The sequence below is a fragment of the Monodelphis domestica genome, chromosome 1, assembly GCF_027887165.1.
Source record: "Monodelphis domestica isolate mMonDom1 chromosome 1, mMonDom1.pri, whole genome shotgun sequence".
Classification (NCBI taxonomy): domain Eukaryota; kingdom Metazoa; phylum Chordata; class Mammalia; order Didelphimorphia; family Didelphidae; genus Monodelphis; species Monodelphis domestica.
This window is the reverse complement of record NC_077227.1, coordinates 522892286-522907018: the sequence shown is the minus strand read 5'-3', so window position 1 is coordinate 522907018 and position 14733 is coordinate 522892286. Positions and strand designations below refer to the sequence as shown.

General features: G+C 37.0%; 1 protein-coding gene across 1 annotated transcript in view; it reads left to right on the top strand.

Annotated features, from left to right (window-relative positions):
- SRD5A2 (steroid 5 alpha-reductase 2) overlaps window positions 1-14733 on the top strand; it is an 84319-nt gene that overhangs the window by 45388 nt on the left and 24198 nt on the right. The gene's annotated exons all lie outside the window — the stretch shown is intronic.

Sequence of the window (14733 nt, the reverse complement as noted above, 5' to 3'; positions counted from 1 at the left end):
CTGAGACAGTCCATTCCACTTTTGGAGAGTGCTAATTGTTGTATGACCCAGGAAAGTAACAACTCTTTTTACCCCAGTTTTCTCATTTGTAAAATGATCTGAAGAAGGAAATAGCAGACTATTGCTATGCCTCTACCAAGAAAGCGCCAAATGGAGTCAGGAAGAGTCAGATGAAAATAACAATTGTTGCAGATTTTTCCTTGACAACAAACTTAAACTTGCTTCTTTTTCACCTTTCACTTATTGATATTTGTTTTGCCCTCTAATTCTAAGGTGAAAGAGCCTTCTTTCACAGTGACAGTCCCTCAAAGACTAGATGTTACCTATGGTGTCCTACTGAAGTCTTCTCCAGACACCAGCTCCCCAGCTCCTTCAACCAGTTCTTATATCATCTGCTTAGAGCCAGCTAAGTGTTATACAGGATAGATCATAGGACTGGAGTTAGGAAGGCCTAAGTTCAAATCCTGACCCAAACACTTAGTAGCTGTATGATCCTGGGCAAATCACAGCCTCTGCTTCAGCTTCTTCAATTGTAAAATAATAATTACAGCATGCTACCTCCTGAGGTTATTAAGATCAAATGAGTTAGCATTTGTAAAGCACTTTGAAAACCTTCAAGTCCCTTAACAGTGACAATTTGAGGCTTTTCTCTATTACCTGATTAGCTCATTTGTTTTAAGGCAGCAGGGATTCAAATATCACTATCCTTTTTTTGGGAGAATTTACATTTTAGTAAGTCCTGGTTTCAGAGGGCAATGATTTGCCAAAGGTATTAATCTTGAATGGTAGAGTCTCAGGCCCTGTAAAGTGCTTAGGCAAGAGACAGGCTTTTATTTAATGGACTTTCCTGGCATTCAGTTTGCAGAGAAGACCATTGACTGATGGCTTGGTTGTATGGGTCTGCACACAAGAGAGGGGTGAACAGAGGTGATTTGGATTGTAAGTGCAAGCTAATAAAGTCATCATTTTGAGACATGACAAATTACGGATTCTAAAATTCTCATCCCCAAGGGCCTCAGGAAACTGACATCACTGTCCTAAAACCATAAAAGTAAAATCTTTTATTGCAGAGAAGATGCAAAGCCTTGTGACTCAATCATTTGCCAGGAGAATGGATGGAGGAAGTGAGAAAGTTTAACTTGGGGATAAATCTAGTCATCCTCACCATTCCGATGGGACTTTCCATGTCCAAGGAAGGGAAAGAAAGATGGCAGGTCTTGCTTGGCTGGAGAAAAGCCTTGAGGCAGATCCTTAGAGAAACCTTGCTGCTTCTATTTCTTCTTAGGGATTGTATCAGATAAGGTTCTACTTTCCCAGAACAGAACTTATAAGTAGCAGCAGCAGCAGCAGCAGAGGTGATGATGTAAGTAAGAATAAAGCTTGGAAGACTTGAGTTTGATTCCTGTCAGGGGCATTTAATACTAGCGACACCTCTGTGAACTTCTGATTCTTTATCTATAAAATAGGGTGCTTGTATTTCATGACTTCGGGTCCCTTCTATCTCTAATTCTATGGTTATCTTATAATTTATAGTCACAAGTCATGGGCAGAACTTGAACCCAGGTCTCCCTGACTGCAACATTGTCTCTCTATCCACTATGGCATATTGCTTCCCAATGACTATGGTGAAGAAGAATGATAAGAACTGTGACAATAAGGAAAAGAGTAAAACAATGTCTTAAATTTGCTTTCACACCCATTACTTAATTCAAACCTTATGATAAATCTCAGTTGGGCAGGGCATTGACAATGTTTTTTTTTTCTTAATTTTTGAACCTTTAGCCTCATACTTAGTATCTGTTCTAAGACAGAAGAGCAGCAAAGGCAAGACAATTAGGGTTAAATGACTTGCTGAGGGTCACAGAAATAGGAAGTATCTGAGGTCAGATTTGAACCCAGGTCCCCATAACTCCAGACCTGGCACTCTATCCACTGTGCCACCCAGCTGCCTCTCTTAAAAGTTTTTAAGAAAAGAAATCTGAGGCTGGAGAAAACTGTGACTTGCTTCAAGTCACACAATTAGTAAATGACATCATATCTCAACCTTTCAAGCCAGAAAGATCCCTTGACTTTTCTCCCTCTTCCTTTTCTCTTATAAATCCCTTCTAGAGATTTGTTTCCTCCCTATCTAATTGCTTGAGACTGGCTGTTTTGTTGTTGTTATTAAATTTGTTTGACTCTTCCTGACTCCATCTGAGGATTTTCTTGACAAAGAGACTGGAGTAGATTGCTATTTCCTTTCCCAACTCATTTAACAGATGAAGAAACTGAGGCAAACAGGCTTAAATGACTTGCTCAGAATCACATAGCTAGTAAGTGTCTCAGACCAGATATGAACCCTGAAAAGGAGTCTTCCTGATTCCAGGTTAATTATTCCATCCACAGCACCATGTAGTTGCCTCTAACTATATCATTAAATTGAAAAGCATTTAAGTGTCAACCATTTTTGAGGTACCATGCTATGTGTTAGAAATGTAAAGGCAAAAGTGAAATGTGTGTGTGTGTGTGTGTGTGTGTGTGTGTGTGTGTGTGTGTGTGTGTATACACATTAGCTACTAGGGAGGGCATGAGAAAGACTTCTGTAGAAGATGATGCTTAAGTTGTCTGGAAGGAAGGAAAGAATTCTAATCAAACAATGAACACATACTATATATATGACTGGTACTATACTAAACAGTGGGATATAAAGGTTAAAAATAACATTGTTCAAGGATAGCTAGGTGGCTCAGTGTATTGAGAGCCGGGTCTGGAGATGGGAGGTCCCAGGTTCAAATCAGACCTCACACACTTCCTAGCGCTGTCACCCTGGCAAGAACCTTAATCTCCATTGCCTAGCTTTTTTGCCTTGGAACATTATTCAGTATTGATTCTAAGTTGGAAGGTAAGGGTTCTATTTTTTTTTAATTTTTTTAAAATTTAGAATATTTTCCATGGTTACATGATTCATGATCCCCCCACCCCCTTCACCCTTCCTGAGCTGACAAGCAATCCCAATGGGTTATACATGTATCTTTGTCCAAAACCTATTTCCATGTTATTCATATTTGCAATAGAGTGATCTTTTTACATCAAAACCCTAATCATATCCCCATCAAACCATGTGATTGATCATATGTTTTTCTTCTGTGTTTCCACTCCCACAGTTCTTTCTCTGGATGTGGACAGCATTCTTTCTCATAAATTCCTCTGCATTGTCCTGGATCATTGCATTGCTGCTAGTAGAAAAGTCTATTACGTTTGATTATGCCACAGAGAATCAGTCTTTGTGTACAATGTTCTCTTGATTCTGCTTCTTTTGTTCCACATCAATTCCTGGAGGTCTTTCCAGTTCTTATGGAATTCCTCCAGTTCATTATTCCTCTCAGTACAAAAGTATTCCATCATCATCAAATACCACAATTTGTTCAGCCATTCTCCAATTGAAGGATAACCCCCCATTTTCCAATTTTTTTCCACTATGAAGTGTGTGGCTATGAATATTTTTGAATTTTTCCCCCTATTATCTCTTTGGGTTACAAACCTAGCAGTACTATGACTGGATCAAAGCACAGGCAGTCTTTTAAAGCCTTTTGCACATAATTCCAAATTGCCCTCCAGAATGGTTGGACCAATCCACAACTCCACTAGCACTGTATTAGCATCCTAATTTTGCCATATCCCCTCCAACATTTATCACTTTCCTTTTATGCCACATTGACCAATCTGCTAGGTGTGAGATGGTAGCTCAGAGTTTTTTTTTTAAATTGCATTTCTCTAATTAGGAGAGACTTAGAACACTTTTTCATGTGCATATTGATAGTTTTGATTTTTTCATGTGAAAAATGGAAGGTAAGGATTAAAAAAAATAAAATTGTTCCTTTCCTCAATGAGCTTATAGTCTAAAAGGGAGACAGAATGTGCATTTGGAATATAAATAACACACAACAAAGCAGATACAAAGCAATCTTGGATAGGAAGGCATTGACCAGCTGGTGGGACCAGGACTTGTTACAGAAAGTGAAGCTTGAGCAGAATTTTGAAGGAAATCAGAAACTACAAGATAAGGAGGGAGAAAAAAAATGAAAGATGGAGAGTTAGGTGTGAAGAATAGTAAGAAAGCTCATTTCAATGGGCCACCGGGTTGCAGGATATCTAGTAATAATAATGATGATGTTCTGTAACAATTCCAAAAATAATGATAAAACCTTACATTTTTATGGCACTTTGCTTTTGTATGTATCACATAATTTGAGCTTGTTGACTTTGTTTTGTAAATGAGGAAACTGAGGCTCAGTGACAAAAATTAGACTGAAAAAGTAGGTTGTGAGCAAAATTTTAAAGCAAAGTTTGACTTTAAATACTAAATGATACTTTATTTTTAATTGTGGAGGCAAGAGGGAATAATTAAGCTAGGAATGGTCAGATTTGCTCTTAAGGAAAATCAACCTTGACTGCTATATGGAGGATGTATTAAAGTGGGAAGAGACTTGGGGAATGGAAGTGAATTAGGGGTTTATTGCATTAATATAGGTGAAAGGTAATGAAGATCTGAACTAAGGTTATGACCATGTGTGAAATGAGAAAGGGCCAGGTATGACACAGATAAAAGGTAGAAATGACAAGATTTGGCATCTTCTTGGATATGTATTATGAGAGAGAGTGAGGAATTGAGAGTGATGCCAACGTTGTGAATCTGGAAGATGGGACTGAAATATAGAAGTTCAAAAGGAAGATAGATTTAGGGGTTGAAAACAGCAAGTTCCCATTTAGATATATCTTATTTGAGTCATGTATGGGACATGCAATTTATGATGTATGACTGAAGCTCAGAAAATATCTGGTCACACAGATTTGGAGTCATAAAAATGGAGAAAGTAAACTAATGGGAGTTGATTTGATCACTAAGTAAAAGTACATATGGAGACATCAAAGGAGGCTGAGAAGGCTTAGTCCCACAAGGAGGAGGAAAACCAGGAAGGAGAAGTGCCACAAAAACCTAGAGGAGAAAGAGTATTGAGGAAAAATGACCAACAGCGTCAAACACTGTTGTAGAGAGTCTGGGAAGGATGAGAATTGAAGAAAAGAACATCAATCAGAATTGTTAGTTCAGAAGCCAATGGTAAATTTTGGAGAAATAATGATGAAAACATTAGAAATTCAATCCATAACTAATTATTATGTCCTCTCTAGTTTAGTTTATTTTGACAAATGAATTGGTATTGCCTTGGGTCAAGACTAGAATTTGTTCTGTGCTTACACAACAAAACACTTTTGGTCTAAATGTACAATCAAACTTTCATTGCTCTTAAAATTTTGTAACAATACATATGGAGAGTGGTGGTCTTCATGGCATTAAAGACTCCATTAGAATTGAGTAGCCTTCTTGGAGAAGGGCTTTTTCTATCACCTTTTCCAAGGGATCCCTTCTATTGCGAGAGCTACCCTTTTGAGAGCCTGCTCCTGTACTTTGGATAATCTTTCTAGAGCAGAAGGTCTCAATGTGTGGTCCAAAAATTTCTAGATGTCTCTGAGACCCTTCCAAGGAGATTTCAGAACCAAAACTATTTTATGATATTACTAAGACATTATTTGCCTATTAACAAACTCCTTCCTTTTCCAATCACATATCAGGGTGAGTCTAGATTTTCTTTATATAGTTCAACCAAAACAAGATATCCCAACAGATTGAATGCAGTGTGAGGCATAAGAATCCATCTGTCTTCTGTTAAACTAGACATTAAAGAGGTTTGAAAAAATATATCAATTAACGCCACTCTTCCATTTTTTGAAAATAGTTTTTTCTAGAAAAAATGTTATTTATGTTAACATGTAATGAATTCATAATTAAATTATTAATAGAACTATATTTAGAAATGTATCAGTTTTAACTTCTAATGTAGTGAATTTTGATACATATATCTATATTTATATATCATGTAAACAAAGGCTATTTGAATATCTTCAATAATTTTTTAAAGTATAAAAGAATTGGGGCAAATAGGCGTCTCAGAGTATAGAGAAAGAACCAGGCCTAGAGACAGGAAGGCCTGGGTTCAAATTTGGCCTCAGACATTTTCTAGCTGTGTCATCCTGGGCAAGCCACTTAACTACCATTGACTAGTCTTTACCACTCTCCTGCCTTGAAACCAATAGTTAGTATTGATTTTAAGACAGAAGGTAAGTGTTTAAAAAAAAGTGAAAAAAATTCTGGGACAAAAAGCTTGAGATGTAACTGTGAATCTAGGGGAAAATACCTTATCTTCTTTGCTCTTTATCTCACTTCTGGTCTCCCACAGGTATTTGTTACTCTCAGTCATGTGGATCTAATAATGAAACCCAGATTCAGTAATACCTAGTTTATATTTCTGCAAATTCATTAAAATTATTGTCTGATTTAAAAATTAGAGGGCAGTTCTTTGGGTAAGAATGCTTTTATTCACCAAAGTGGGCAATTATGTATCTGTGGGAGGGGATAGAACTAAATTTATTTTGGTTTAAGTAGAATTATTGAGTATTCATTATCTTTTTACAAGAGTGAAATAGAAGCCTAGAGGCCGACTTGCCTTTGTATCCCCAGAACTTTACATAATTTGTAGAATACACAGGAGATGTTTCATAAATGCATGTGGAATAAACAGACAAAGAAATGGCAAAAATGCAGCTATTCTCATGAAGAAAAGAGACATTGGGGAATAGTGACTAGACAACTAGTCTTGGAGTTCAGAAGACTTGGATTAAAGTTATACCTCTGAGATATACTGTCCATGTGAGCCAGGGTCAGTGACTTGAAACTTCTCCTGCGTCAAGCAACTTTTGAATTCACTGAGTCTCAGAGTGGGTTTTGTTATGCATTGGTACAGTTTTTTTTCTTTTTCTGGCAGTTCCCTATAAAATTGAAACCATGGGTCCAGGCCAAAAATTGTAGTGAAATAAAATAAATATTGTGAATTATATTCCCTCCATATGTGCAAGAGGGGCCTAGATCACAGTCAGGGTAGGAGTAGATCAAGTGACAGGAGCAAGGAGATGACCCATGAAATGAAACAGGAAAAGAGGAGCTGGAGAGATTATATGGAGATAAGAATAAGGTGAACATGATATTTTAATCGTGAAAAAAAGCCTTTATTATGTAAGTCACAACAAAACACAAGAATTAAAAGGAGTAGCTGGCAAATGAATTCTGGGCTACCTTCCCAAATCATTAATCATGGCAGGTGGCTACTCACAGGTTGAAAGTACTCTTTGGGAGCACATTTCATAATTTATTATAATTTAAACCAAGACTTACACGTCTCAGTGTGCTTATCTTTAATAATCAACTAATAGACACAATTAGCTCAAAGCAAAAAATATTTACTAATATGGCATCGTAAAAATAGTATCTACAAAATATCCTCCCCATAAACCTGGGGTAAACTCTCCATAAAGATATATGAGATTAGTGGGAAGAATGGGTGCAAACTTGGGGTGATGCATTAGGCAATATATGTGACCAAGGAGACTGGGGTATTGCAGGGCCCTTTTTTGGTGGCAGTCTCATAAGGCTCGTCTTTGAGAGCTGCACCTTTGCTGCATGGATCACTCATCTGAATGCTCCAGGCTTGTTCTTCTATGTAGTTCAACTCCTGACTACCAGGGCTTTCCTTATTTTATGATTCTCTTTTGCCATGGATCACACTCCTGAGAGCCAATTCTGTTGTCTCTTAAAGCTGTCAAATTAGTTTTAAAATTTTTTTAAGACCACCAAGAAGCATGGACTATCCCTTGCCAGGCAAAGGCAAACTACTCTCCCAATTACACCATTTCTTCACACACCATAAAGGGATAAAAGGGGTACAAATGAGTCTCACACCTTATTTCACACATTAAGATCTCATTATTTCTGTCCTTTCTATGATTTTATCACTCAGTCTGGGGGATTTGAAGAGAGGGATGGAGAGTAACTTCCCTCTCCCAATCTGAATGAAATAGCTGAATGACTTTTTAAAACACAAATCACTAATGCCTTCTGCAACAGAGTTGTGTCCAAATCCAAATAACTCAAATGGGTCTGATTCTTTATCATGCAGTAAAGTTATGAATGTATTGTCTCTCTTGGCCTTGCTCTCTGTGTGCACATGAATGGGAAAAAAGGATACTCCTGGAAGACAAGAAGAAGTGGGAGGATAAAATACTTAGGAATCTATCTGCCAAGACAAACACAGGAACTATATGAACATAACTACAAAATACTCTCCACTCAATTAAAACTAGATCTAAATAATTGGAAAAACATTAATTGCTCATGGGTAGGATGAGCTAACATAATAAATGAAAATCCTACCCAAATTAATCTACTTGTTTAGTGCCATACCCATCAAATTACCAAGAAACTTTTTTACTGAATTAGAAAAAAAACCACAGAGTTCATTTGGAAGAACAAAAGGTCAACAATATCAAGGGAAATAATGGAAAAAATGTGAAGGAAGGTGGCCTAGCAGTACCAGATATTAAACTATACTATAAAGCAGTGGTCATCAAAACAATATGGTGCTGGCTAAGGGACAGGAGGGAGGATCAGTGGAATAGACTTGGGGTAAATGACCTCAGCAAGACAGTCTATGATAAATCCAAAGTTTCCAGCTTTGGGGACAAAAATCCACTATTTGACAAAAACTGCTGGGAAAATTGAAAAACAACATGGGAGAGATTAGTTTAGATCAACATCTCATACCCTACACCAAGATAAACTCAGAATCATTGAATGACTTGAATATAAAGAAGGAAATTATAAGTAAATTAGGTGAACACAGAATAGTATACTTGACAGATCTTTGGGAAAGGAAAAAATTTAAGACCAAGCAAAAGTTAGAAAAAATTACTAAATGTAAAATAAATAATTTTGATTACATTAAATTAAAAAGGTTTTGTACAAACAAAACCAATGCAATCAAAATTCGAAGGGAAGCAACAAATTGGAAAAACATCTTTATAACAAAAACCTCTGACAAAGATCTAATTAGGAGGCAAATCAATTGTACAAAAAAACAAACCATTCCCCAATTGATAAATGGGCAAGGGACATGAGAAAGCAATTTTCAGATAAAGAAATCAAAACTATTAATAAGTACATGAAAAAGTGTTCTAAATCTCTTATAATCAGAGAAATGCAAATCCAAACAACTCTGAGGTATCACCTCACACCTAGCAGATTGGATAACATGACAACAAAGGAAAGTATTAATTGTTGGAGGGGATGTGGTAAAGTCGTTACATTAATGTATTGCTGGTAGAGTTGTGAATTGATCCAACCATTCTGGAAGGCAATTTGGAACTATGCCCAAAGAGCACTAAAAGACTGTCTGCCCTTTGGTCCAGCCATAGCACTGCTGGGTTTATACCCCAAAGAGATAAGAAGGAAAAAGATTTCTACAAAAATATTCATAGCTGTGATCTTTGTGGTGGCAAAAAATTGGAAAATGAGGTGATGCCCTTCAATTGGGGAATGGCTGAACAAATTGTGGTATATGTTGGTGATGGAATACTATTGTGTTAAAGGAATAATAAAATGGAGGAATTCCATGTGAACTGGAACGACTTCCAGGAACTGATGCAGAGTGAAAGGAGCAGAACCAGGAGAATATTATACACAGAGACTGATACTCTGGGGGATGACTCAATGTAATGGACTTTTCTACCAGTAGCAATGCAGTGACCCAGAACAATTTGGAGGGACTTATGAGAAAGAACTCTATCCACATCCAGAGGAAGAATTGTGGGAGTAGAAACAGAAGAAAAACAACTGCTTGATCACATGAGTCAATGGAGATATGACTGGGGATGTAGGCTCTAAATGAAGTGCAAATATCAATAATATGGAAATAGGTCTTGATCGATGACACATGTAAAACCCAGTGGAATTGCATATCAGCTATGGGAATGGGGTGGGAAGGGGAGGAGGAAAGAACATATAACATTTAATAATGGAAAAAATATTCTAAATTAACTAATTAAATAAAAATTGCCAAAAAAAGAACATTAAAAAAGAAGTGGGAGATGCTAGGATCCAGGAGCATAGCCTTAGAAGGATGGAGTTCTATCCTTTTTGTATGTCCTTGAGTGGGATAATTTAGCTTTACAGAGGCAGAGAGTATAAGTAAGTAACCCATTTCCTGCATCATCATTACACTCTCTTTGTCTTAGATTTTTTATTTCCCAGCCCAGGGCTGCTCTCTGTATTTCGTCCACTCTGTTATTCATTTTTGGTGCTCAAGAGATATTTAGTATCAATAGAGATGCTTTTCATTCATCTTGGTATATATAAGAGCTTGGGTGTTTTGAGGTTTTTGGAGCCCCTTGCTAAAAGGTCATATATAAATATGGAAAGAGAGATGACTCTTATTCTTCTTTTGCATTTACACTCTTCAGGATTACTATCTGGGCTCTGTAGATAATGGATTCTTACAGGTTATTATTTTGCTTCTTCCAAAATGAATGAGGAAATATAGCTGCATATTTTCTTATGCTGGATATTTGCAATAGAGGATTGAAGATTCAAAAGGAGAAGGGAACTTGGACAGAATCTGACCCCCTCTATTCATTTTAAAGATGAGAAATCTGAGGCCTAGAAAATTAAGTGACTTGTCCCAGGTCTGATAGGGCAGTAATTAGGTTCTAGATTATCCTGTTCTAAATTCAGCCTTGTTTTTTTTTTCTGTTCTGATGTGACCCTTGAAACCCAAGATTGTTTCATTTTTATCTTTGTATCCTTATTTACTGATACATGGTTGGCACTTCATAAATTCTTGTTGATTCATCCATCCTTACACATAGTAAATGAGTTTGCTGGGAGGTAAGTATGCTATATGAGACCACTTTACAGAGTCAAGACATGCTATCTTTATATGCATAAGCCAAAGTGAACTATTGGAGCAGATGCCTGAATAATTCAGGTTTCCCTCCCAATTTTCCCCCTTGAGATGGCCATATAATGTAAACATATCTCTTACTCATCTCTTGGATTTCTTTCATAGAAATTAGTGCCTAAATTCTTCTCTTTACGTTAAATGAATAGACACAGTATAGGAGCCAAGATCTGTCAGTGTTGTCCTTTATAAGGAGTTTATTACATGCTGTTTTGAAATTGCATAACATCTGAAGGGGCCTTCTTGGCATCAAATCTTGGGAATACTGCAAAAGATTGTCTTCTGTCAGCTCTGCCTTTCTCCTTGTGTTATGAGAAACAAGTGGGAAATGATTCTTCAGGCTTCTGTGTTATCTGAATCAAGATTTGCAATATTCCCAGAAACAGTTGAGTATTCTTAGAAAGATGGGTCCCAGTTATATCAGCATTTCCATGTCCTGTTGTCTGGAAAATAACAGATCTAATACCATGATAATAGTTTAATGGGACTCACTAGTTACAGGAACTGTAAAGCCAAAGGGAGAAAAAGCTCTTTCAAAGTTATGAGTTGTCTGTATTTTGTTTGCTTTTTATTTTATTCTCTAAATTCCTTGAATCATCTTTAGCAATTCAAGTGTGCATCGTATGACTGGGTACAAGCATGAGTTCTGAAGTTTCTCATTCTGGAAAAGGCCTCGAGTCTCTTCTAAGTAGTCCTCAGACTTTCTGATAATGCACATAGGTTTTGTGGTGAGAGCTTAGTAGTTAATGCAACTAACTTTTCTTTTTCTCTAGGGCTGGGTTGAGATGACCAGAAAACAACAACACAACAATCCAAAACAGTACAGCACAGTCTATTTGTCATTTTAGTTTTCTTACAAACTGGGCTAGATTGCTTCTTGGGAGACCCAATTCATCATCCAAAGCAGTAGGGTTGGACACATTTCATCAATCTGGCTTGCTAAATTGCCATGATGCCAGTTCACAAGACAGAATTTTCACATGTAGCTGACCAGTTTATCAACTTGGTGGCACCATAAAAATATATTTTTTTTCAGACTCATTAGGCCCTAAGCATCATCATATAGTATTTGGTTGACCTGGTTCCCATTAGGTAAGGATCATGTTGGGTTTGGCTATGTTGGATCCACAATCTGCTTTTTCCTCAGCAGCTTGGTTTTATGATTGAGAAATATCCAGCCTACAGAAAGTCAAAATTTATTGAGTTTAGCTAACTTTGCCCCTAGTTATATAGATACTTCTGGACTTCAAAAGATCCAAGATTTCATCAGTATTGGAGTTCTTATCCCAATTCATTTACAGTGTCAAGTTGAGTCCCTAGAGAGCAAGGCTGATTACAGTTCTCTTTCTGGGTTTTAGGGTCCCCCTTAAAGGACTAGGTGTGTTTTTCTCATGTTATTAGCTTGGATTCCTAATCAGGTTTATTCTTTTTGATATCCATTGCCAATTTTCTCTTCATTATTGTTTAATCAGTGCCCTCAAATAAATTCTCAGTAACAATGATGCTAATGATGAGTACCCTGATATCATTTAACCAATGAATATCGATTAGCTTTAACAATGAACTTTTTACTGAGAAGATAGAGCAGGACAGAAGTTTGGACACCTTCCACTGACCCTGGGTTCATACTCTCTCCTCTACCACTTTGCTTCTGGTGGAGAGTGGGCTCAATGTTAAAGCATTTGACACAAAGATGTTACCCCACCAATTTCATTTCCTAGAGGGGTATAGATAATAGATGAATAGCTCCTTTGCCCAAAGGATGCCAAATACTTCTGTCATTTTTATTCAATGCTGGCCTGGATCCCACCGATCACTTCCTGGGGCTACACTTCTGCACAAGACTTGACTGGTATGGACTGCTATCTCCTTTGGCCTTTTGAAACTTACAAGGTTATTCTGTCTCTAATACTCTATCGCCTAAGGGCATGTAAGAATACATGAGAGGGCCAGGCATGATATAGAAGCCATGTAGGTGAGAGATTTCCCCATCTAGAGATTTAAAGCATTTTGCATTCCTAATTTGAACATAAATGAATACAGAAAAAGGTCAAGTCATGGTGACATTTTGTATGTAAACTTGGTTCTGATTTGGAAGCAGTCAAAAAACCTCTCTTTGAAAGACATTAGGTAGGCAAGAAATAATCATGGAATACTTTGAAGTGGAGAACAGGGTGTTCCACTACTTATACCTTGAAGAAGGTTCACCAGAGGTGTATGTGCTCCCTTTGACTGGGACCTGTTACATTCCCAACATGTTAAAACTTAGATGTTAGTTTCATAAGTTATGCTGATTAAAACTAATCATTATATGGTATTGAACTTTCTGGAGAACACACTTTGCTGCACTTGGCCAGGCTGGTACTTGGAGGAGCTTTTGTCCTGTGAAGGAAGGAAAGGCCACCTTCAAGTATAATGAGTTTTGGAAGGACTTCCCATCCCAGAAAGGCTTTGAGCATGGCTCAATTTCATAGTTAACAAAATATTTTGACTTACTTATGAAGCTTATTATTTTGTATAAGTTTTTATATTCATTTCAAACATATTTAGTATATATTTTATCATTTGGTATCTATTTTGTATGTACCAAATATGTACACATGATTTCTCTTAATTGAATGTAAGCTCCTTGTGGGCAGGAACTATATCTTTTTTGTATATATATATATATATATATATATATATATATATATATATATATATATATATATATCCCTCAATGCCTCCACAGTTCTTAGTATATAGTCTCTGTTTAACCAATTCTTGCTGATTAATTGAATTGATTTGTGATATCACTTGATACAGTTATTTCCTCTTAATGGTGTAGAATGCCATATATCCATACATCAGAAAGAACACTGGTAATTCTAGAGCCAGAGAACTGATGACAAATTCTGCCTCCAATATTTATTGCCTGTGTGACCCTGGACAACTTAAACTCTCTGGGCTCCCATTTCCTCATCAGCAAAACAAGGGGATTGGACTCTCAGTCTGTGATCTTATGACTGTCTCATCATGTATGATTTGTGTTGATGCTCTTCTGTTGGTCCTCCATGGTGGGTCTGTACAACTAAATGGGAATATTAAAATTCTCTTTATATTATGTGAATACAGTGGAGGTGAAGGGCAATCAATCTGTCCATCCTTTCCCTCATTAGGCCCATTTTCTTTTCCTGTGATCATCTCTCTGATTATTTCTTCTAAGCTGCTTCTCCTACCCAGATTTTTGCGAGTGGTATGTTACAGTCAACTTGTGTGTTGCTCCCCTTCCCCAACCCCCATCTGCCTCTCTACTCCATTTTGGACAATCTATAACTTTAATTGTAATATAATTGAAGATATAAAAACTCAGTTACAGCAAGAATCACAAAGAAAACAGGAATATAAATGTAGCAAATCTCTTCAAAATTCTCTCATTTTATTGGTCATTCTAAAGCTCTGATATCCTCCCAATTTGAGTTTATAATTTTCTTTGAAGCCTTTTCACTTGCTGCTCAGCTGATGCCTATGACCACAGGCTCCATCTAAAGCTGTAATTGTCTGCCTATCTCCAATGGGAGGACACTTAATGGTGGGAAGAGCTCTGGACTTGGAATCAAGATATGGATTTGAATTCTGGCTTGAAAAAAACTCACTGAATGCCCTTCATCAAGTTTATAATAATAGTTGATCTTCCTTCCTTCCTTCCTTCCTTCCTTCCTTCCTTCCTTCCTTCCTTCCTTCCTTCCTTCCTTCCTTCCTTCCTTCCTTCCTTCCTTCCTTCCTTCCTTCCTTCCTTCCTTCCTTCCTTCCTTCCTTCCTTTCTTCCTTTCTTTTCTTTCTTTCTTTCTTTCTTTCTTTCTTTCTTTCT